At 42.4% G+C, this 25,167-nt stretch overlaps 1 long non-coding RNA gene across 1 annotated transcript; it reads left to right on the forward strand.

Annotated features, from left to right (window-relative positions):
* The first annotated feature begins 4,862 nt into the window (after nucleotides 1-4,862).
* LOC126219132 (uncharacterized) lies at nucleotides 4,863-24,305 on the forward strand. The gene is made up of 3 exons (XR_007542617.1): nucleotides 4,863-4,920; nucleotides 5,818-6,023; nucleotides 24,227-24,305. It is a non-coding gene; the product is annotated as an uncharacterized LOC126219132 (long non-coding RNA).
* Nucleotides 24,306-25,167: the final 862 nt, after the last annotated feature.

The following is a 25,167-nucleotide window of genomic DNA, read 5'->3' on the forward strand; positions in this document are numbered from 1 at the left end:
GAGGTAGCAGAGGGGGGTTTGTTAGGCTTAGGGAACAGCAGGACACGGGAAGTCTTCCACAGGTCAGGGTAAAATCCAGTGGAGAGGAGGACATTGTACAGGGTAGCAAGGACAGACAGGAAGGATGGAGGGGATTCCTTGAGGTGACGGTAGGTGACGCCATCATGACCAGGGGCGGTGTTGCGTTTGGAGCGGAGGACGAGTGTGATGTCTTGCATGGTGATGGGAGTGTTGATGTCGGAGGGGGGTAGCCGATCCAAGTACTGGAAGCTAGGGGCGAGCGGGGGGACCGAGGTGTCAGTGCGGTCGAGGACAGTGGGGAAGAGGGAGTAATCAAAATGGGGATCATCAGGAATGGAGAAGACCTCGGATAGGTGGGAAGCAAAATGGTTAGCCTTACTGAGGTTGTCAGGAAAAGGGCGATCGTCATGGAGGATGGGGTAATGCGGGGTGGGATGGCTACCAGTAAGGCGGTGGAAGGCTGACCAGTACTTGGAGGAGTTGACAGGGAGGGTGGAGTTGAGGCGTGTGCATGTCTGACGCCAGTCCCGGCGTTTCTTTGCTGTAAGGAGGTTCCGGATATGTCGCTGTAATTGCCGGTGGCGGGTGAGAGTATCCCGGTCACGAGTGCGGAGGAAGGAGCGGTAGAGCCTGCGGGATTCACGCAGAAGAAGGACGGCCTGCGGAGGAAGCGTAGGGCGGTGAGGGTGGATGAGTTTGGTAGGGACATGAGCCTCCACAGCGTCAGTGATGGTCTTCTGGAGGAAGGAAGAGGCATGGGTGATGTCATCAGGGTGGTGGAAAGTGAGGGGGTGGCTGTCGACCTGTAAGGCAATGGATTCCCGGTAGGCATCCCAATTGGCATGGTGGTAGTCATGGACAGACTTTGGAGGGGCAGGGGGGCGGGTGGCTGCAGTGGCAGGACGGGTAGAGGAGATGGTGAGAAGGACAGGGAGATGGTCACTACCGACGGGATCGAGGACATCAACGGCAATGCGACCAAGGAGGTTGGGGGAAGCGAGGATAACATCGGGGGTGGAGTTACTTTCAGGACGGGTGTGCTGTGGGAGAGGAACAAGGTCACCATGGAGGGTGGCAAGGAACTGATGCCACCGCCGAAGGGTGGCAGGGTCACGGCTGTGGATGTTGAGGTCAGCGGCGATCACATAGGTGGAGAAGGTACGGTCAACATGGGAAATGAAGTCAAAGGGGAGAGGAGCTGCGGGGCGAATATAGATAGTGGCACAGGTGACGGTGAGGGAGGGAAAAAAGAGGCTGAGGAGAAGGTGTTCGGTTGGGTCATTGAGGAGGGGTTGTGGCCGGACAGGGAGATGCCGGAGGTGGCCGATAGCGACCCCGCCTCGAGCTAGGGGAAGGGGATTGTCAGTGCGGTGAAGGAGATAAGGGGAGATGCGGACCACATGGTGGGGTTGGAGGAAGGTTTCATTAAGGATGAAGGAGTCAACCTGGTGCTGGGAGAGGGTATGCATGAAGAGGTATTTGTTTGCAAGGAGGGAGCGAATGTTGAGGTAGAGGAGACGATACTGTTGACGAGCCATGAGAGTGGGTGCGGGAAGGGTGCGGGAAGGGGAGAGGGGCTTAAACGAGGGTGTCTAGACGGGTGAAGGTAAAGTGGGCCTGGTTGTGGGAGTATGTGGCGTAGGTGTTTAAGTGGAAAACAGAGCGGGCAGCGAGGGAAATCTGCTGGAGTGTGTGGGGGCGCTGGAAGGGGTGGATGTTCTGCAGGACGACGGTGAGGAACCGGATGATGTCTTCTGCCGTAGGGGGAGGGCGGAGGGAATTGTTAGGGTGGATAGGTGGGTCAATGGGGCGAAGGGGGACAGTGAGTTCAGGGTTGGTGGGAGGGGGCTTGGCTTTGCATTTGGAGGAATAGGTGGGGTGAGGTTCATTGCAGGTGTTGCAGGATGGGGGGGAGGCGAGGTTGGGACACTGTTTGAGGAAGTGGGAGGCTTTACAATGGGGGCAGGTGGGTGGGTTCTTGCAGTTCTGGGTGAGGTGGTCATTGTACAGAAGACAACGCTGGCAGCGGTAAGATTGAGGAGGGGAACGGGACGGGTCAACAGGGTGGCGGCGGTTGAAAATCAGGGCTCCCTGCGTGAGGAGGTGGTCGATGGAGGAGGGGGACTCTGTAAAGATACGCATGAGGAAAGTAGGGCCAGAGGAGTTGTAAATACGGCGGGCAGAGCGGATTTCCAGGGAGGGGTGGGCATTCAGTTCCGCCAACACCTCAGCCTCCGTGACCACAGGGCTGAGTTTTGTGATGACGGCAGTGAGGGTCGGCGGACGACGAGGCGGTTGGGGTTGGCGAGGAGAGGAGGATGTAAGGAATGGGGTGAGGGATGCGTGGGGCCCAAAGGTGATGCGGGGAAGGCGCCGGAGGAGATCAGTATGGAAGGATGGAGAGGGAGACTTGATGAGAACAGAGTCTCTGCGAGGGATAAGTTGGGTGATGGGTGCACTGGGGATGTACTTCCGGATTTCAAGGGTGAGGGTGCGGGCATCCAGGAATTTCGGATCAGGGTTTGCTAGGACAAAGGTATACAGGGAGGGGGCTGGAGAGGAGGGAGGTGGGGTGGTATCCATAGTGGGGTCAGTGGGAGGTGGGGGAGGCGGGGCGGGCAGTGGCCTTTTGGAGGAAGGAGTAGAGGAGAGGTCGCCACTGGGCCGTTTGGAAGATTTTTTGGCGGGTGTTGCCTGGGAGGAGGGATGAGGGACTGGATGGATGGGGAGGTGGTGGGAGGCAGGGCCCTCCTGTGAGGCAGGAGCACCGGATGAGAGGGTAGGGCGCTCTGTGGCGGCGACTGTGGCGCGGCGGGCGGAGACTCCGGTAGGGGAAGCAGCGGCAGGCGCAGGGGGTAGAGGGGGGAAGTCGTCTCGGCGGGCGACAGGAGTGGGAGGGGGGTTGGGAGCAGGGGCAGAGGCAGTAGCGGGAGAAGTAGCAGGGGCAGTAACAGGGGTAGGAGCAGGAGTGACGTACAGGTGGGGATACATCGATGGAGAGGAGATAGATGGGGAGGAGACTGTGAGTAGGGGAGGTGCATGAGATGGGTGAATCCCAGAGGAAGCACTCCATGACGTTACAGTGGGGGCAGGTGAAGGAGAGGTGTAGATGATGGTGGTAGTTGGGGCGTCCATGATCGCAGGCGGCAGCGAACACCGAGAGACGGCGGCAGAAGAAGCGGCGAGCACCAAGAGACGGCGGCAGAAGAAGCGGCGAGGACCAAGAGACGGCGACAGCGGCGGCGGCGGCTGAAGAAGCGGCGACCAGGTGGCGGCGGCAGAAGAGGAAGCGGCGAGCACCGACAGACGGCAACCAAGCGGCGACGGCGGCGGCGGCGGCGGCGGCGGCGGCGGCGGCAAGCACCGGGCGGCGGCGAACAGACGACGGCGGCGGCGGCGGCGGCGGCGGCGGCGGCGAGCACCGACAGACGGCGACCAAGCGGCGGCGGCGGCGGCAAGCACCGGGCGGCGGCGGCGGCGGCGGGCAGCAGTGACGGCGTGCAGACGGGCAACAACGCGACAAGCACGAGTGGGGCTCTTCCACGTCGAAGATACACCCTGAGAGTAGCCCAGGCAGTGCGAGTCCTCGATGAGGAAGTGAGGGAATCCAACCCTCGAATCGCACGCGTCTTCCTTTTTTTTTTTTTTTTTTTTTTTTCTTTATTGTGATTTCATTCCCCTGCCCCATACGGGCAGGGGAGGGCTGTCAGCAGCACAATCCGCCGCTCTTCAGCCGAGTGATATGACAATTAAAACAAGAATAAAATAATACATACATAAGGAGGTAAAAAGGGGGAACATAAAACAGAGTAAGGGGAGAAAATGGAGGTAAAAATACACTGATATGGAGACGTTCATTGGGGACAGTTAAAAAAGTCACCAGAAAGTTAAAAAACACAATTGGTGATTCTTAAAACACATGGAAGTCACTAGATGCACAGGCACAGGTTAAAAGTCGGCCACAGTATTAAAAACACTCCGAAACAACACACTTAAAACCCACTCGGAGCACACACGACGAAGAATAAAACTACCAGGTGGGACCTGCCGAGGGAAAGGGCAGAGAGGATGGAAAAGGAGGGGAGAGCATGGGGCAGCTGGGGAAGCGGCGGGAGGAAGGGAGGAGGGGAACCGTGGGTTCACGAAGAGGCAGGAGACACATGGGGCGGGAGAGGAAAAGGGAAGACAGGGCAGGAGGGAGTGCAGAGACACTGAAAGAAGGCACAAGAGATGGAGGGGGAGGGGAAATCCGCTCAGAAGGAGGGAGGGGGAGGAGAGGGAGCCCTGAGGAGGAGGCAGGAAGAGGGGGTTAGAGTTGGTAGGAAGGGTAGATGTCAGGGCGAAGCTCATCGTCCGGGAGCGGTAGACGGTGGAAGTTGTGTTGGGAAAGGAGATGGAGGGTGTGGAGATGTAGAGAGGGAGGGACACAACGGTAAAGGCGCGGCAACTGGTCGGGAGTGGAGAGGAAGGGAGACACCAGGGGGTGACGCGTCTTCCTGTTTTGCTACGAATTATATAACATTCACAACGGATTGCAGTAACGAGTATGAAACATTCTCGACTTAAAAAAAGTGAAGACATATTCCTTCATAGCAATTTAATTAATGATTTAGAGATACATAACTTTTAGCTGCTTCGTAGATGACTGAATATCCCACAAAACTTTAAAATAAGAAATAAAATCTCTAACCGTCTACGGCGTCGAACGGCTTGCCACACAGCTGTCTCATCGCGCCGCCAACAGATGGCAGAGCAGTATCACGATTGACAGTTCTCAGCAGTCTTCTGCTTGTTGTTGTATATGTGCAATGTCAGTGCTTTTTTTTTTATATAAAGGATTGCTTTTACATGTGAGTTAGTGTCTACAACATCTTCGCCAGGCGTCAGAGGCACATGAAGGTTACATATTCGGGTCATATTTATTGCATATTGATAATTACCGCAATTCGCTGCTTGGGCGATCGTTTTCGTGTGGCAGGTAGTATACAAAACAAATTAGTAAAAATCCTTAAAGGCAGGACTACTAGCTGTGTGTGTGTGTGTGTGTGTGTGTGTGTGGAAGAGAATTCCTTCTAGCGTGGCTGTAATATATGAAGACAGAAGAAATTGACAGTGGTAAATTTCAGGGGTAAAAACTCTATTATAAATTCAGTTGGATAAGGCACACCACAGAATTGCCGAATCACACAAACAAGTCTGTATTTGCAATGTAAATGATGTCAGAAATGTAAATATTAAAAAACTTGTATGCTTTGCTTACTTTAATTCTGTTATGTCATTTGGGATCATATTTTGGGGTAACTTGTCAAACCAAGCAAAAGTTTTTAGAATGCAAAAGCATGTAGTAAGTTCCATTTGTGGTATAAATTCAAGATCACAATGTATAAACCTGTTCAACCGCTTCTTCTCAGTATATGTATTCCTTAAAGAAATTTGGGGTCAACGGAAGTGTCCGATTCCACCCGTAGTCTTTGACCAGTGACGTAAGGCTGTTGTGGTGTCTGACGTCACGACGGCGCGGAATTTAGTTTGTGAGAGTGGTGTGTTTGTAGGTGTCGTTTCGATGTGATCGGTGGTGCGGTCTGGTGGTGTGTTTAAGGGTAGCGTGTTATGTGGCTTATGGGGTTCATTTGCGTGGTAGCATTGCACGTGTGTGGTATCGGTAGTGACTGTGCTTTCAGCGGAATATTTTTCAGCGAGTTAACGATTTTGGTTTTTTTATGTCGACGTTATTGTAGTTTTTTCTGTTCGTCGTGTGTCAATTTTGGTAAATTGCTTTGTTTATGTCTTTTGTAGGTTCAAATGGCTCTGAGCACTATGGGACTTAACAGCTACGGTCATCAGTCCCCTAGAACTTAGAACTACTTAAACCTAATTAACCTAAGGACATCACACAACACCCAGTCATCACGAGGCAGAGAAAATCCCTGACCCCGCCGGGAATTGAACCCGGAAGCGAGAACGCTACCGCACGACCACGAGCTGCGGACTGTCTTTTGTAGGTATGTATATGACTGACAAGGTCAACAGTTTACGGTTGTCGGTGATGATAGGGGACAGTGCGTTGTCTCTACAATTCGGATTGTGGATGAAGTCGTGAAGTGTTCAGTGTGTAATGAAGAAATGAGGCTTACTAAAGTTCCAGCGTCTCGGACCAGGGATGGCTATATAGATGTCATAAGGATAAATGGATAAATAGTTAAACGGAAGTGTTCGTTTCCTTTCTCTCTCTCTCTCTCTCTCTCTCTCTCTCTCTCTCTTTCTCTTTTTTTTTTTTTTTTTTTTTTTTTTTTGAAGGAATATGTATTCGATGGTTTTTCGATCTATTTTTGTGTTTGGTGTCATGTTTACGTAATGATGTCATAGTTGCGATATGGGAGTTAATGTGAATATTGGTGACGACATTGGTCAAAGCAGACAGGTTGAATCGGACGTTTCCATTGCAAATACTATGCCTCTATTTCCAAAAATATAATGAAACTAACGGGACAAGTGGGTGGTATTAGGTGTTTGTGGGTGGAGACAAACTGAAAATAAACACATGCCACTACACCAAACGACAAAAACGGTAAAATAAAATGACCACAATCTTACCAAAATCAACTGAAAACAATATCAACTGGAATCGAACACTTCCCATGACCTACATAGGTCAACAGAAACTACCAACACCAAATCATGAAACCCGAAACTACAACCATGTCCACAAAAAACACAACAAACCAACAAAATTGGAATCGAACACTTCCCTTCACCTATATAGGTCAACAGAAAATACCGATACCACTCTATAAATCTCAACACTTTCACCACCACAGTCACAGCCTATGGTTCACTGTGTCTGCTACTACATGTCAACTTGGTGGGTATAAAATACTTTGTTTTTGTATAATTATTCCATGAAGACCATGCAGTGTGTGTTTGATATAAATACAGATAAGTCATCCACTTTCAAGTTTCACGAATGAGCTTACAAAAATCTGAAGTTAAATTAAATTGGAACAGTAGGAATTTAACAAGGTTTTATTCAGAACTGCTTATTTTTAACACGATATGGAGAAAGAATGGTGTGACAAACAGGCAGCTGCTAACATTGATGTCCGAAGACTCCAATATTGAGATGGTAAAGATAATGGTGTCCCAAGGAACACTGCCGTATACACTACGCTATCATTATAAATTTATTCAAAAAATTAAATGAAATACATCAACTTCCTTTCTGGTACCCTTTATCCAGACAGTTGGGACTGGTATGCTATTTCTCCCTTTCTTGTGGTGAACATGAAAAATAGCAAGCTGAAACTATTCCACTTGCTATTGTTCTACTCCTTTTAATAACTTGTCCCTTGTCTTTGAACTAATCACACTTACGAAAGTATGACATATGCTATGTACATACCCAAAACGACAAATTTCTTATTTACATAGTATTTCATATAATTTCTTAACTTGTGTCAGATTGAGAAATAGCAGCTACATGGTCTTGGAAGTCATCAAAATGGCCAGGAGAGAGGTGTGCTAACCACATGCTCCTCCATACTGTATTTGCATGACACTGCAAGGCAGAGGATGACACAGCAGCTGGTCAACATCCTTGACCCTTCAAGGCCTGGATGAGGAGCTCGTAGTTAACTTAAAATATTCATAATGAAAAATCTGTCACACCCAAATTTGCCAATTGAGCCTCTGTGCTTTTTGGATTACAAGCTATGACTTTGTATTTTTGTGAACCAGCCAATGCTCTTCACTTCTCAATTAAGCCCTTCATTAAAAATATGCATAAACTGACAAAATTTCAAACTTGGTAGCTTCACTTGAGAATAAGTAATTCAACGTGCAAATATACAGTGAGTTAATCAAATAGCACTGAGAACTTTCGTAATTTTCCAACTAACTGTCCTTCAGTTAAACCAAATCATTGTAGGAAATTATCTACACTAGTAAATTTTTACCTTCCAGTTCTATAAACTGCAATGTAATTATTAAGATTACAAAATATCATTATGCTGTCTTTATATGCCACCCTGACAAAAAAAAATTGGCAGTTGATGATTAGCATTCTATGTAAGATTTATCCATAACAAATCTGCTCAAGGGAGTCACTTCCTGAGATTCCACATTGAACTATTACACAATTAACACCTCCTTGTAAAAATTTGCATAAGACTTCATGGCTATCAATCAACAAGCTAACATCTCTGTGACAATGCAGTCCCAGTTATGATCATGTTAACAATTCTGTGGTATTTGCATCAATCAAAATCAGCAGGTGTCTTTGTACAGTAATGCTTATTACAATCTGCATGGGACAAGTATTTTATTAACTTTCCTGGATCGTGTGTATGCAAAAGGTAATGATGTGTTGTGTTGTTTTTGGTGAAGTGTGAGTTGGACAGTTAAACTCACTGATGCTAAATGCTGAACTTCAGTCAGTGGGCTATTACTAGTACTGTGTTGGGAGTGAATTCAGTAGATTGTTAAGTAATGTGATGTGCATATGAACTGAGTATAGACAACAGTAATGGTTTATGTGAAGGAACTACCACTGGGTGTTACTTTCGTTAACACCATTGAGAAGTAAGGGTTTTTTACTTGGTTGCTTAATGACATTGTTTTGGATAAAAATTTACTGGCCAGCTTCTGTGATATCTGCTAGTAGACTAATACATTGAGTACTTTCACTTGCCAGAGACTGGTACCCACTCAGGTGTGTGTGCTAGAGAAAATAGATGCATACTGGTGAATCTGAAATCCCATGTTGGTGTGTTCATTATTACTGAACATAGAAACTACAAACAAATTTTCCAGCTTGAGATTACAGACTCAGGGTGATAACTAGGAAGAAGAAACCAGACCAACCATATAGGCTGTACCCTATAGGCTGTTATTACAATGGTGTCACTACTTCCAAAGGCAATTTAGAGCTACTACCAGCCATTCCCATCCCCACCCCTACATTTCTCCAGGAGGAATCTGTTTACCACTTCTGTTTGCATTTAATGGAAAAACATGGATAGTCATGCAACATAATTTTTTCTAAGTGTTTTTACATCATTTATCTAAGGCCAGATGTTTTAACCAGCCTAGCATTTACCTAGGTGGATGTGCGAAGGCACCTAAAAATTTCATTCATACATACATACATGCAGGCTGGCCGGCACACTGGTCCTTGTCGTTTATCCATAAGGTGGACTCGACCTATGGCTGGCCCACCTTCTCATGTACCAAAGGTGGGTGCTTTAAAGCCTATGGCTTTCCTGGCAAGTCTGCTTTTACATTCACACTCTGCAAACACTGTGAAGTACCTAGCATAGGGTACATAACCCTGTACTACATATCACTGTTTCTTTACATTATAGTCACATATGGAGGCTGGGTTGAATGGATGCTTAAATGCCTCTGTGTGAAGTAATTAGGCTAATCTCTTCCTCACAGTTGCTATGGAAGCAATGCAAAAGGGACTGCAGTGTCTTTCTAGATTTGTCATGTAATCCTGATTATGAAACTTTGTAGGCAGAGTTTTGTGGGATAGCTGGCATCTGACAGTTCAGGTTTCATAGTGTGTCTGTGAGACTCCCATGCATCAAACTTGCCACCATTTGAGGTGACTCCATTGTATATGTTCAGTACCACTGTTTGTCCTATTTGGTATGGGTCCCACAAACGTGAGCAGTATTCAAGAATAGGCCACACTTACGTATTGTAAGCAGTCTCCTGTGTAGGCTAACTGCATTTTCCCAGTATCCTACCAACTGACCCATTCCATTTCATATTGCCACAAATTGTTACACTAGTGTTTTTGTATGAGCTGACTGGTTCCTGTTGTAGTCGTAGGATATTACATTTTTGCATTTTGTGTGCTTAATGTTACATCTCTGAATATTTAGAACAAAGTGTTGATCATTTTATCATTTTGAAATCCTGTGTAGGTCTGACTGAATTATTGTATAGTCTTTTTCAGATTGTATTTAATTACAAATAACTGTCATATGCAGAAAGTCTTAAGTTATTATAGGGGTTGTGTGTGTGTGTGGGGGGGGGGGGGGAGGGGGGGGGGGAAGAAGGAGAGGCCCACATGCAATTGTATTAGTGTACAGCTTCAGAACTACAGAACTATTTTAAAAAAATTGGAAATACAGTTGGTGTACATTGAATTACCAGCTTTTGATAATCATCAACTTCCTTCTGACTGTTATGGACCTAACTTATCAGTGTATTGTTTATATCATTACTAATTTACAGAAGTGAGAACTGTCCCACATGGATGAGATGACAGCAACAGTTACTGCCAGTTTTATCATACCTGCCAGCAGAAGTGAACCTCTTGAGTTTATAGCTACAACACTTAAAGACACCAGGTTATCAAGGAAGAATAATATCTTCAAACTTTAGTAAGGCTCATTTAAAAGTGTTGCATTAATAATAATTACAGGAAAAATATTGCATGTGCATCAGGAGGGCGACAGAAAATGTATGTCTTGGAGGGTGCAGAAGTCAACCTTGTACAGGATGTACACATTACACTTCACAAAATGGAGATCACCAACATTCAAGAAATGTTCGAAACAAACCATTACTTTTCTCCCTGAGCACCAAATGACAAATTGTGTGCCACAGTGATCATAAAGAGTCTCACCATCAAGATTGTTGGCAAACTCCTTGGGAGTTACAAACCATGCAGAATGTTCAGCTGGGTATCCACTTGTAAAGAATGCACATAGAATCATATTGGTGTAATGGGGTGATGAGAACAGATGGAATATAATGACATGCAACTGAATGTGAAACAGTCAGTCATGGAGCTCAGCGTGAAACTTGCCAGTCTTTAAGGCGTAGTTGCAGATAGTGCAGTAATGTTTTCTACATAAGGAAGAAACAAACATCGAGAGGCTGAATTTGTACAATGGTTCCAGGTGGTATGAACTACAATGTCATATGCTTTTCAGGAGGGACAGTTTTCTCTAAAAGGAGTAAAATTGTTATATGAAGACCAGTAATCGAGCGAAAGCAAGTTGTTTTGGTCAGCTATTGTCCAAAAGCAATGCTAATACTATACTTTTTGTCCTCTTATGCCCATTTTCTGACACTTTCTTGCTGGGATGTAAGTATCCCCTACTGCCCTTGCAAGACCATGCACACAAGAAAGAATCACAGAGAGCAGAGCACCTTCAACTTCTCACTGCACAATAAATAACTTTCCAGCTAATCTACCAACAAGATTAATAGTCAGCATTATTGTGTATGAATGTGTTAAGGCATTTATGTTAGTTGATCTTGAAAACAAATTCCTTACTGAATGATGGGATAGGTTTGTTTATCTCATCTACAAATTTTTGGTCCGATTCCGCAGTTTGCTGTGCGCCGTCTCAGGTAAACGCTTTGTTTGAAATTTCATTATCTCATGTCTTCCAATTCTGTAGTACTGTTTGAAGTTATGCTACCATCTACTGCTCCTGTTGAAACCACTGTAATCTATGTTGCTCACAATTTGACATTAATAACATAGTAAGCTATTACCATGCACATGGTGTAAATTCTATCGAGCACCCTTGAAATGCACAGACACCAGTTTTTGTAACAAATGCACCTTGCCCTTCCTTGAATATGTGTGGTTTTTCTTGTGCACTACACGGTCATATTGCTGCAGACTTATTTGAAATCTGTTCTTAATTATTTTTTACTCTGCTGTGGATGATCTTCCACATATGTAATTGTGTTTGGAACCTGCTCCTTGGACAATGATTGTCCTTTACAACATCACTGGAGACAGGATTTGTGGTTGCCTGTCCGACAAGGATAATTAACTACATGGCTCAATATCTGTTTTAGTATAATATACATTGTCCACCCTGTTGAGCATATGACACCACACATTGCACTGACTCATTTTGCAAAAACACTTATATTTCATCTGCCACTTCTTTCTCACTCTGCAAAATTTGTTAGGTACTTTTCTGATGAAATGTCAACTTTGGCAGCTGCTGCTGTAGATATAATGTGATGTTTGTTTTGTTCATCATTGCCATTGCTCTGCTTTGTAATGACATGCAACCGCACTGTAGCACTGTTGTGAGTTACTCTTCGACTAAGCAGCTCAAGTTCTCTCTGTAGCCTCATATTGTGCTCACCTTTGGATATCTCCAGTCCCACACCCTGTTGCCATTAGCAGTCAATATTGTGGTTGCATGGTAGACAATATCTGGAACGTCGAATGCCATAAACAGCATTGGCCATTTGCAACCTTGCACTTCGGGGGGTTCCTTGTTAGACATTTTAGACCTTGTACAGGAAAATACTCCAAGCTTCTGAACATCTTGTAGTTTTTTTCCCTTTTTCTCTATTATCATTTGTAAATATTTCTTTTAGCCTATGGACTTAACAACCAGAACAGTGCTCCCTCTTACATAAAGTGCATTGGCTCAGTTTTTTGTAACTGATCATAGCCTCAATAGTGGCAGTCTCCAGTGAATATCTTCTATGATGTTAATTATTTGTGAGCATGATTGAAAAGATTTTCCTGCACTTTGTATCATGTTCCCTATTGTTGAATGGAAACTCCACAATTTTTGTCTAAATATCATCATCAATCCTTTATTACATACAGATTAAAAACAAAGTATTAACAATGGTTTGTAACATTTTGAGCTAAAATAGTGCTACATATACAAATTCTTGTGCTTTTCCTAACTAATATTTTTTGAGAAAGCTTCAGGATATGCGTAAACACTCTTTAAAATAGTGAATGTATAACTCTTCTCATTAACACATTAACTGCCAATTTTTTTCTTCAGTCTACATTTATTTCCATGTTGCCTGATTGACATAGGATGGGAATAGGAATGTGACATTAAAAAGTAACCTAAAAATAAACACTATACAGGGTGGTCCCGAATTCATGGTACAAACTTTAATGGTAGGTACAGGACATTGTAACAAGGATTTATTGTATAGGAATGTATAGTCGCAGGTGACGCGGTGAGGCATAAACAGGGGAAAGAGAAATGGAGTGATCGGTTGGTGTCACTGCCGGTAGAGGGCGGTAGATGAACATGATGTATCGCAGTAGGGACAAGCGCCATTCACAATTGTGCTGCCGTAGACGATGGGTGACTTTACGTATGCAGAAAAAGCAGACATGCATTACATGTACGGCCGTGCAAATGGTAACGCCAGAGCTGCGTTACGAATGTATCGCGCGGAGTATCCTAATCGACGAATGCCGGATCATAGAATTTTTCAACGGTTACATCGTCAACTTTGTGAAACAGGTACGTTCGACGTCAACAGACATGACGCTGGTCGATTAAGAGCTGTACGCACTCCAAGACTGGAAGAACGCATCTTGAACATAGTGGCTGATAGACCCGAGTCAAGCACAAGAACTGTTGCGCGTGACGTACATGTGAGTCATCAGACTGTATGCAGAGTGTTAAATGAAAATCGCTTACACCCCTTCCATTTTCAAAAAGTACAAGCATTGAATCCGGCAGATTATCCTCTTCGCGTGAACTTCTGCCAGTGGTTGTTGCAGCAATGTGCGTTGCAGCCGGATTTCGTAGGTCATGTGCTATTTACAGATGAAGCGACATTTTCACGCGAGGGTGTCTTTAATGCGCACAATTCCCATGTGTGGGCAACAGATAATCCACATGCAACGCGTCCACATGCGTATCAACAACGTTTCGGTATTAATGTGTGGGCTGGTATTGTGAACGACTTTTTGATTGGGCCATACTTACTACCCACGCGACTCTGTGGCGAAAGCTATCTTATTTTTCTGCAAGAAGTGTTACCAGAACTGCTGCAAGATGTTCCGCTCGCCATTCGTAACCGCATGTGGTTTCAGCACGATGGAGCGCCAGCACACTTCAGCACTGCTGTACGGAATTACCTGAATGCCACGTTTGGTGCTAGATGGATTGGGCGTGATGGACCAGTCCCTTGGCCACCCCGATCTCCTGATTTCTCTTGCCTCGATTACTTTTTATGGGGACATCTTAAGAGCCTTGTTTATGAGACTCCAGTTGACTCAGATGAGGATCTCGTTGCTCGCATATCTGTAGCTGCTGCAGGTGTGCGTGAAATACCAGGCATCTTTGAACGTGTACGCCAATCGCTGCACCGACGCTGTCAAGCATGTATCGCTCATGGTGGACGCAATTTTGAACACTTACTGTAAACATGACACTTGTCAACAACGATTTCAATAAAATCTTTCGTTTTCCTTTCGGCCGTTATTTCCCCTGTTTACGCCTCACCGCGTCACCTGGGACTATACATTCCTATACAATATATCCTTGTTACAATGTCCTGCACCTACCATTAAAGTTTGTACCATGAATTCGGGACCACCCTGTATTTTAGGCAATCCCCAAATGGGGATCATGGCCCATTCCACTCTCCTTTTATGTTTTGTTTCATATTTTGTGCCAGGCAACAAAGCATTGAAGATGGAGTCCCACATTGCACACGGAGCACTGATACCTTGCATTTTTCTTTCAGATTTCACATTTTCTTTCTTTCCCACATTGCACACAGAGCACTCATACTTTGCATTTTTCTTTCAGATTTCACATGTTCTTTCTTTCCCCAATGTCGTATGCTCAATCATGTGTTCATTTCAGAAGGCCTGAGTTCAACTGGAATATGTTAAGTGGAAGTCTTCATACATGGTGGGTGTGCTGCCATTTTTGGATCAAAAGCAGTAGATGATTCAGCACGATATGCCCTTCCCATCATCCTTCTGAAATGGAACAGTGGAATGTTTTCTTTTGTGAGGCAGTAAATGATAGAAACCATACATAACCCACTGTTTGAATCTAAATCTCACTGGTTTCCTGTGAATGAATTATTTTAGAGTATGGTATTTGCAGTATCGAACCATTTGTTCATCAATGCTCAGGCTCTCAGAAAAAACTTGAAATTTTATGTAATTCTTATTCTGCAAGTCCATTATGGCAAGAATTTTGAAAAGTTTATCTCTTTTGTCATCTGAAATTATGTTCAGATCTGTGTTGTCATTGAAGTGGAGATGGCATTTGATTTCCAGATATCTGTTGTGGCTTATACACTGTTGTATTAACTTTATATCAAAGTCATCTTTATTTCAGTATAACTGTTCCTGTGGGAAAACATGGTATCCAGTGAAGAGCAATATGCTTAAGAACTTTTTATGCATTCATTGTATCAAATTTGTAATTACTGTGTGTAGTGTATTGGACACTTTCACTGGCAATCAAATTCAGTATTTGTTTATCAAAAAATTCCTCAAAGCAGTCAGCTGCAGACTTCACTTTTAGTGCTGCTACCAAATGTCATTAGTGCGCTGTTAGATTTCTGCTAGATTGGTGCCGGCCAGTGTGTCTGAGCGGTTCTAGGCACTTCAGTCTGGAACTGCGTGACCGCTACGGTCGCAGGTTCAAATCCTGCCTCAGCCATGGATGTGTGTGATGTTCTGATATTAGTTAGGTTTAAGTAGTTCTAAGTCCTAGGGGACTGATGACCTCAGAAGTTAAGTCCCATAGTGCTCAGAGCCATTTGAACCATTTTTTGCTAGTGCAGGTTTTACTGTAAGTTGCATCTTCAGTTATTCAGTTAGAATCGGTATTAGCATTCATTTTGTTCTTTCAGTGTCCTGTATTTTCATCATCCTACCATTCTTCATTAATGTGAACTTCCAAGGTACCTGGAATATCAGCTGAAGGAGTATCTTCCAAGATAATTTCATGGATACCATCAGTCAGACATCTCATCAATGTGCTCTGCAGGCAGCTGGAAGGTGGTGTGATCTCACTCACTTCACCCTCATCACCAGAAGGAGCCATGAAATTGGGGTCATTTACAGTGTCTTCACTTTCCCTTACAGATGTACTTTATAGCAACTCTCCCCAAATGGAGATTGAAATTCAGAGAGCCATCATGGGAAATAGAATAAGCCTTGGAAATGAGCTTATAGGCCGGCTGGTGTGGCCGTGCAGTTCTAGGTGCTTCAGTCTGGAACCACGTGACCGATATGGTCGCAAGTTTGAATCCTGCCTCGGGTGTGGATGTGTGTGATGTCCTTAGGTTAGTTAGGTTTAATTAGTTCTAAGTTCTAGGCGACTGATGACCTCCCAAGTTAAGTTGCATAGTGCTCAGAGCCATTTGAACTTATAGTAAACATCTTCTAATACTGATACAGAACACACCAGTACATAGTGCCTGAGGTTATTTATATAATAATATAAATTATGCTGTTTTGAAAATGTTCAATTCTTGTAACTGTGAGAAACTTTGTTTCTTCACACAAATAACCCTGTACAGTTCACTCGTATAACAACAACTGACTAATAATCAATGCATAATCGTGACAAAGGTCTAGACAACAATGAAAAATAGTAACAATTGCTGCCAACGTAATTACTAACACAAAATTTCCATGAAGAGATAAACCCCCAAGTCACACACTTAGTGATATTAAGAGTACAATATTCTTCAGCATCTGTCAAAAATTGTATAAGCATCTAGAACTTTCACAGTTTCATAGCTAGTAGTGTATTTTCAGCTCAAAATAAATGTGCCAATTGGTGGTAAAAGCAAATATTCAGACTTTCGGGCTTCAGTATCAATAAATTTCTGAATAAAAGTAATGACAGATGCCAAAGCTTGCACCAAAGTTTCCAATGGGATTTCTGTGTAGCCTACTTGAAGAATCTCACCTCAAAATGTGTCCAGTTTATACCCTGTGTGTGGCTCAGTGCCATACTCAAGTCACTGCTGGTTCTGCACCGCAGTAGCATTCTCAAACTTTAGTGCCAGTTAATAACCTGCTTTCCCTTGTCAAAGTTAAAATGTGCATTTACCACCTTTGCATTAAATTGTTACCACTGACAGGGTTTCACAGCTAGAGCACTGATTCTGTTGCCATGTATTGACAAAATATAAAATTACTTTTTTCCCAGAAATTCAACTTTATAGGCAGAAAACCACATTTTCTATTATAGTTCATTCTGAGATCCATTTTTCTGCACTCTTTATATGCTGCCTGACAAAAAAAGGGAAGCATGTGGCAGACATGGTCAGATGTCAATGTAACTTTGTAACATATACACCATTGGTGGGTGCATAAATGAAATAGAGATGCAATTCTCTGTGATAGGCAGAATGACCAGAGTGCTCGACTGATCACTGTGAAGAACATGAGATGCCGCATACCCATGTGAGACAATGTTATTAGCACATAACAGAGTTTCAAGGGAGTTTCGTTGTGAGTCTTCTTTTGCTAGCTATCAAGTAATGCAATATCAAGATATTTTTAGGCATTTTGATCTGACAGTGGCCCAGACTTGGACTGTATGTGAACATGAGGACAGGCATATTCATCATAAAGCTTCCAGTGGACCATATATGACCAGTTAAGAGGGTCAGCAGAATGTGCACCAAGCACATTGTAACCCCTTCACTGTGGCTGCCATCTGAGATAAAGCTTTGGTCTCCCTACAACAATGTGTCATTCCATACTAATGGTTGGAGACTAGCAGTGGCCATACTAGGAATTTGCCATGTCATCTGTATGCTGCTGTTAACACAACAAGACAAATGGCTACATTTGCAGTGGTACCATGACCTAGAGCATGGACTGATGATCAATGGCATTGTAGTAATGCTTTGTCATGAATCACTGTCCTGCACTACTCTGTGCTGACTGTCTTTGGTGAGCATGGCAGTTACTTGAGTAGAGATACCATTCTTCCAATATTCTGGAGAGACACAGCAGTACTACTCTATTATAACTTCAGGTCATGGCTGGTAGTGAGGGAAGGAACTCTGATGGACAATGATGTACCATAGACACTCTGCAACCTCATGTGTTATGTCTCATTTGACAGTATTTGGTGCCATTTTTCAACAGTACATTGCTCATCCATGCATAGCACATATCTCTTTGAACTGTGTGTGTGCTTGCTGAATATTTCTGTAGCCAGCAAAATCCATAGATCTGTCCCTGATAGAACGTTGGTGTGACCAGCTGGGATGTCAACTCAGTCCCAGTGCCATTGTCCATGGTATCAAGAACCAGTTATAATAGTGGCAGGGTAGCTTGCCTCAGGAAAAGACAATCATTTTGTGACGCTCTTCCCAACTGAAGCAGTGCATGCATCCAGCCCAGAGGGTCTACAACATCATACTGACAAGTGGGTACCTACTGCAAAGTTCTTTGTAAATTTGACTTGATTTTGTAATCAGTGAAATAACACTGCATACTTTCTCAACCTGTGAAGTTTCATTTGAATTCTTCCTCATCTTCTGGATGCTTCACTTTGTCAGGCTTTGTAATTGATTAATAAATGGAATTTATTTGTATGTTGTCAGGTATTTGTAAGGTTTCATAAAGAAATGGACTGAAAATGCTTTTTAATTATGTATACAAGAAGTAATGTGTTAGAGCTGTTTGTCTAAATATATGTTTATGGCAGGCTTATTTATTGTTAGGTAGGTCTCTGGATTGTGTTTGAAACAGTTTTGCAAGCATGAGTGGTCAATATTTATGCAGTTTCACTAGCTAACCTAACTGCTGATAAGGTACTTGAACTATTAAAAGCCATACACAAGATGTAAAGAAAACCTATAAATCTTGCAGGGAAAGGTTTGAGGGAGATAAGACTAATGCACAAAAATTTGCAGTGTACTGGCAACTAATAACTAAAGAAACCAATTTTTTACAGGGTGTGATGGTGGGTTCTAAAACTATGTTCCTTTTACTAATTCTGGATGCAGTTTGATGTAACAGGTGAAGAAACGTGCTTTAACTCTCTAAAATACTTATAAAAAGCAGATTTCTCTTCCTCAAGCTCTTGTACAATGTGTGAAATTCCCTTACTATACTACCGAATGACATTTTACAAAGACATTCTTTTTTATATTGTTTTGTACTCCAGTCTTCCTTGTCTAATATATGAGCTATCCCCTGCAAGCTGCAAACCATTTGGTTCCAATGTACATTATTTTCTTACAAATGTGGACATCAGCAACCACATATATAAGCTACCTCATTGTGTATGTGTACTTCGCATGTAAATACAGTTGAAAATCATCTTGTGAAGATTGCAATTCCCATGAAGAAACTGTTCAGGATAGCCATGCAAGTTAAGATCACATGACTTGAATTGACTTTGTGCCTTGATGTGGAGGTAGATGTGAATACACCTTGATGTGACACTGCCATGAAATTATAAGGTTACAGATATAGTTACTCCTGGAGTATCGATATCTGAGCCTAGTGCAGGAGCACTGCTGCCAGGAGAAATCACAGTGATAGAGAAGCTTGGTTTGGTGGCAGCTGTTATGAGTGGCATTGAAGGCAAGGTGTAGTGGGATCGTGACTGGAGCTCAGATGAGGTTGGATGTTATATGCCCATGTGCCTTGGGAAGTTTGCTAAAACCATTAAATGCAGTGTTTGTGGCAGGGATTGAGAACTCATCAGTATTAGAAGTGAGTCATTGGCAAAGATCGTTAGAAGCAATGTTTACTTCAGAAAAGTAATAACAAGCTGAAACAAGAGTGGATGTCAGTATGTGTGCACAGAAATATTAGGAATGTGTACCATGCCTTGTACTAAAGACAATAAACCTGTCACCTCTATGAAGTCAGTGTCTCCTTTTGAATATTTTTCATATTTATTAGAACTGAGTGAGAAAATTTTTAATGGCAAGTGCAGTGATTTTGATAGGGCAGGTACCGGTAGGCACATGATCCAATTTTCAGTCTTCAGTTGTATGTTCCTTGGGGAGTAAAATGCCCACTCTAATCTGTGCAACATAAACATCAGTCTGATCACTGTAGTTATATCAGCACAGCTGGTTTTAGAGAGAAACTTGGCTGTCATAGGTACAAATAACAGAGTAGGCATCTTACACTTGGCGGCACATGAAAGGACTTCCCGAATTTGTAGTTACCCTCGGAAGAAAGAACAGATGTGAACTGTGAGTTCAAACAGGAAAAATATAGTAAACAACTTGGGTGCAGTAAGCAGATGCCATGGTGCCACAAGCAGTTGACTGTGGGTAAGCAGAGATCAGCAGACAGAGAATGAAAAGTAGGTGTCACAAATGCCTAAGCCATTAAATTTTTGAAAGGTTAGAGAAGAGAAGAAGAGAAGATCAGGAAATTTTTAGCAAACAAATTATGGATTTCATGAAGGAAGATTTTAAAGAAGTGCAGTCATCAATGGCATCAAAGGAAGATTTTAAAAAGTAGAGGAAAAATTGGAAATACAAGAACAAACAATTAACAGCTTAGTAATAAAATGTAAAAAGGACATAAATGAACAAATAGGAAAGATAAAAGGAACAGTCAGCAGTGAATAAGAAATTAACATGGCAGATGAACTTGCAAAAGGCCAAAATCAGTGAAATTCACGAAAGGCAAACTGTATTAGAAGATAGTGTGTTAGCGCTTTCAGTTCTCACAAATGACACCACACAATGTCAAGATAAGACAGCCAAAGAGGGTTCATGAATTTGAGAAAAAGGTAGTCTGTAAGCCAAGGTGTACAAGGGTTACAACAAACTGTTGAGCACAACAGGTCGATGTGATAGTGAAAAGTAAATCAACATAGGAATTAGGAGCTTATACTGGACAAACAACTGTGCTTGGTAAAAATTACCAACAGGTTGAGTTCCTTAACAGTCACAAATTCAGCAAATTCCATCTAAGGGAAAACTGCACCTCATAACTTTCATTAGCAATTTTAGTGGCCTGTTACCTACAAGTTGGGACGATAAAACAAAAACTGTGTACATGGTGAGTCAGATGAAAGACAAAGCCTATAATTGGGGTATGAGGTTAGAAAAGAAATGAATGTCATACCAAGAATTTGAGAAAATGTTTCTGAATGAATATTGGTCACAAAGTGAACAAGATGATATATTAATATCTAATTTCAACTACCCATACAAGAGGAGACTGGATAGGACATGTGCTGAATTTTTAGAAAATGAACTTGAAAGGAACCAGTACTTAAGTACTCTGTCCGTCGATCAAGCAAGGATGATATTCACCCAAATGGAGAGAGAAGAAAGACAAGGGGAAGCGTTTAGAGAAAATTTTGGCAATGCCCAGCCACAGCCAGAAGGGTGGCATAAAATGGAATGAAGAAATGAAGTTTGTACACCATGTGGCAGATGATGAGATGGCTACAGATACAGAAGCTGTGGGGAGCAGAGATACCGCAAACAGGAGGAAGATGAGCATAATGCATGTGGGAACAAATGTGACACTTGCAAGATAGTGAGTGCAGCAGAAGCTTTCACTGGTAATCTGATGGAAAACAGGCTGTAGTTTCAGGTGTTTCCCAACCTGAAGTAGATGAAGCATGTCTGCAACATTACAGTGTGAATGAGACTGGTGAGGTTTTTGTAATAACAAGACTGATTAAGAGATGACCAAACAGAATTGATAAAGAAAGAGGTAATTGGTGATAAGTCAGTAATGGTACTGGTTACAAAAACTGAAATATATGAAAGAAAAACAAGAACTATGACTCTGGAAATGACCTGTATGCAGTTGCCAACAATGTTTACAATGCATTATTAGCACAGAATGCAGAAATACCAAGTGTTCCTGTGACAGATTTAAAGATTAAAGGACCTGTGAAAGAAGCTGGAAAACCAATTAGTTGTCAGTCCATGTTACAAGTTAAAATAAATGGAGGAATGTATCAAATGGGCAATTTATTAGTGGATCAGATTGGCTCACCAAGTAGGGACTGGAAATAGGTACAGAAGGAATGAGATAAGAAGAGGAGGAGATGGTGGAGCAAAGAAAATTTGATATAGAAAAAGGATGGCAATTGATAGGAAATTTTCACAAGTCTACCAAGTAGTTGAAACGGAAGGAAGTGAAAATGATGTGTCAGAGGCTTACAAGGTCAAAACAAAAAGTTTAGAGTAATTGGAACAGCAACATAAACTTAATCCAGATGAAGTGTGTTCAAAAATTATTGGCATTGTGACGTTGGCACCAAGAGGAGGAGGAGAATTATTCAAGTTGACTGGAGAACATAAAAAGGTACTCATTCAAAAACCAGGGATCAAAATAAATCCACACAAACCATATTTTGTGCCTCCATATAAAATACCTCAAGCAAGGAAGGAAGCCATCAAAAAGGAGCTCCAAAGGATGATGCCATCCGGAGTAATTGAATGAGCCAGGAGTCAGTTCAACAGCTCTTTTGATGGTGGTCATGAAAAGAAATGGGAAGGTTCACTTGGCTGTAGATGCAAGACAAGCAAATAAGCTATTTGGACCTGAAAGAGACCAACCCGTAAATATGGAAGAAATACTTCAAAGATGTAGAGGGAGAAAAATTTTTACAAGCCTAGATTTGACGTCATGTTCACACCACTTTTATTTGAAAGACATTGTTATATTTCAAGTTGAATGTATGTGTTTCAGCATCTGCAAAGACATTTTCTAGAGCACTGGCTGAAGAATTATTGAAAACAAGTAACTGTGTACATTGATAATTTGCCAATAACCAGCAAAGCCCAGAAGGAGCATTTGCAAATGCTAAGGGAATTTGCACAGAAAAGAGCATGTGGGAAACATTAAATGATATTTTGACAATGAAACTATATCTGACAACTAAAGATGTGAGGTGGCATAAAGAAAAGAAGAAACTGTGATATTGTAAGGAATAATGTAATTTGTACACCTGTGTGAAATTCTTGTTTTAATCTGTGAAGTGCTATTGACCATGTGAAATTTAAATAGTTTAGGTCGGTGCCCATAGCCAGCACAGTTAGGACAATTAAATGTGTGTAATAGATCTGTGATACACTAGGTGAAGTTGTGGCCTAGTGTTTTTCAGACACACATTATGGTGTGATGCACCATTTAGCTTGAGACAGCTTGGAAGCATGTGAACATTGAAGCAGACATGGCTCTTGCTCATTTGTCACTAAACACTCATCACCAGTGACAGCCAGCGGTCCAACTTGTCACTAGCGGGAGCAGAACCATCACAAATACTGTAATGGCAGGGATACATTACAACCTACAGTGAGAGGTGGCAAAGTGGACAATTCGGCATGACACGGAGGCACATGGACAAGTCCAAGGCTGTAGTATTGTGAGTTGCCACTAGGAAAATCTGTAGTCACAGACAGCAAAATGGCTTCAGTGCAGCAGCAACAAATTCAGAAGTCTTAGACAGTGCTCAGAAGGGCACAAGCAAAGCTAATTGCAGAGTCATCACCAGGGGGCAGCAGCAGTGTGTCAACCTCAATGGCAGTGAGCAGAGCTGATTCCCAGCTACATAGTGGCCATTGTTTGGCTGCTTCAGTGGAGATTGGTGTCAGTGTTTGGTGCAGACTGGAGGGAGACTGTGAACAATGCACCGGGTAGCTGAGTGGAGTGAAACTGCTAGCTGCTACCATTATACGCACACATGGGCACGATGTCATTGCAGGTGATGCTGTGTTGTGAAATGTGTGCAGGATCTCCATGAGTCAATTAAACCACAGTACATGATGTTAAGTAAAAAAAAAATGGTGATGTGGAAAACAACAAACATATGCATATTTATTAGATTAGTTGTATAATACAGTTGTGTACAACAAAAAGTAATTATCTTCAATTTATTGAAAATAAATAAAAGAAAATTAAATTAAAATAACTACCATTTTAAGTTAAATCAAATTTATGCAAATTTGAATTTTTGAGACACAAACTGCTTCTAATTTCTATGAATAATATGTTCCTGGTTTTCATTAAAGTTCAATTTGATAGTCTAGTTAACTTTCATATAATTAGCAACAATCACTATAGAGTAAGGCAATTATGTTACAATTCTGAGTAAATAATAATTTTTCATGCATAAAATTCCACCATGTATATAATTTTTTACACTTGTATATGGAAATAATATTCATATATTTGAATAACTTTACCTTATTAGCTATTTGAATTACCATCTGTATTGGACACTGTTTGTGATATTTGTGAATGTATTTTAATGGGTATTTTTTGGGCTGTTGTGATCTATCTTTTTCAGGTTTGGTTTATGTGAAACACAGACTATATTTTCAAATTTCTTTAAATTGAAAACTAAATATTTTTGTGTTTTTCTACAGCTACATTTCATGTATCATTGTAAAATGTTCTTCAAAAGTTAGGAGGTACGAGTTATGATATGAATGGTGTTTTCTTATTAATGTTTTCTAGGCTATTCATCCTGAGAATACCACTGCAGTAAATTCTTCAGAATTTGGGAAGGGAGAGTTTCCTTCCAGTCTGTCCCACAGGGAAAGAGAGTTTTTCTTTTTTCTTTTTTCTTTTTTCAAAATTTTGAAAACATCTAAGGTGGGAGATGTAAAGTTACACAAATAGTTACTCCTGGAGTATCAATATCTATACCTTACTCGTAGCAGCCTAGCACTTGGAACCCTCAGTGATTGAGAGATTTGGATTGGTACCAGCAGTCACGAGTGGTGCGGAAGGCAAGGAGCAGTGGGATCATGACTGGAGGTCAGATAAGGTTGGACGATATGTGCCTGCATGCTGTGAGAAGTTCACTAAGTCTGTTAGCTGTGAGAAGTTCACTAAATCTGTTAAATGTTGCAGTGTTCATGGAATGGACTGAGACCTCATCAATATTAGCAAAAGTCAGTAGAAGCAATGGTTGCCTCAGAAAAGTAATAACAAGCTGAAATAAGAGTGAATGTCAGTAATTTTTGACAGAAGTGTTTGGAATGTGTGCCATGCCTTGTACTACAGACAATAAACCTATCAGTTCTATGAAGTCAGTGTCTCCTTTTCAATCCTTTTCATGTCTATTAGAACTGAGTGTGAAGATTTTTGACGGTAAGTGTGGTGGTTTTGATAGGGCATGTACTGGTAGGCACTCGTCCCATTTTCAGTCTCCAGGTGCATGTTTCTTGGGAGTAAGATGCCCACTCTCAGCTGTGTAGCATAAATGTTGGTCCAATCACAATAGTTATATCAACACAGCTGGTTTTAGAGCGAGACTTGGATATGATAGATACAAATAAGCAGTAGGCATCTTTCAACATGCCAGTGCTGTGGCAGCATTGTGAATTTGCCTATATACTCTGCTGCATTTCAACACATCATTAATGATTTGGATGCCTCACAGTTATGTGAAT

The sequence above is a fragment of the Schistocerca nitens genome, unplaced genomic scaffold (assembly GCF_023898315.1).
Source record: "Schistocerca nitens isolate TAMUIC-IGC-003100 unplaced genomic scaffold, iqSchNite1.1 HiC_scaffold_162, whole genome shotgun sequence".
NCBI classification, from domain to species: Eukaryota; Metazoa; Arthropoda; class Insecta; order Orthoptera; family Acrididae; genus Schistocerca; species Schistocerca nitens.